The sequence below is a fragment of the Apis dorsata genome, unplaced genomic scaffold, assembly GCF_000469605.1.
Source record: "Apis dorsata unplaced genomic scaffold, Apis dorsata 1.3 scaffold_85, whole genome shotgun sequence".
NCBI lineage: Eukaryota > Metazoa > Arthropoda > Insecta > Hymenoptera > Apidae > Apis > Apis dorsata.
In genome coordinates, this window is record NW_006263383.1 from 18,360 (window position 1) to 18,731 (window position 372).

The window sequence follows — 372 nt, forward strand, 5'->3', positions numbered from 1 at the left end:
TCTCTCAATTTTTTGAATACATATAGCCGAAGTACAGTCTCTGTTTGTAATGCATGATAGCGAATATATTAAAATGATTGTAACGTAGATCGCGTTTCTAGCAAATTGCGTTCGTTTCGACTACGATACGAGCGAAGGCTATATTGTATATATTCGTAATGTTATTTCATGCATGATTTGAGTAAAATCATCGCTATTTAACCAATTACCTCGGCCTTGCGAGATTTCTTCTACTTCCGCTAACATATACGATTTTGAGCACGTATTATCTCCCATAATCGTCAATTATAACACAACTTCTTGTCTTACAATTTAATTGAAACATGTCATTGTCGAAATGAAAGAAAAAAAAAAAAAAAAAAAAAAAAAAAA

The 372-nt window shown here is 31.5% G+C and overlaps 1 protein-coding gene across 1 annotated transcript in view; it reads left to right on the top strand.

The window, feature by feature from the left end:
* Positions 1-372, top strand: part of LOC102673016 (elongation of very long chain fatty acids protein AAEL008004-like) — a 17,710-nt gene that overhangs the window by 11,690 nt on the left and 5,648 nt on the right. The gene's annotated exons all lie outside the window — the stretch shown is intronic.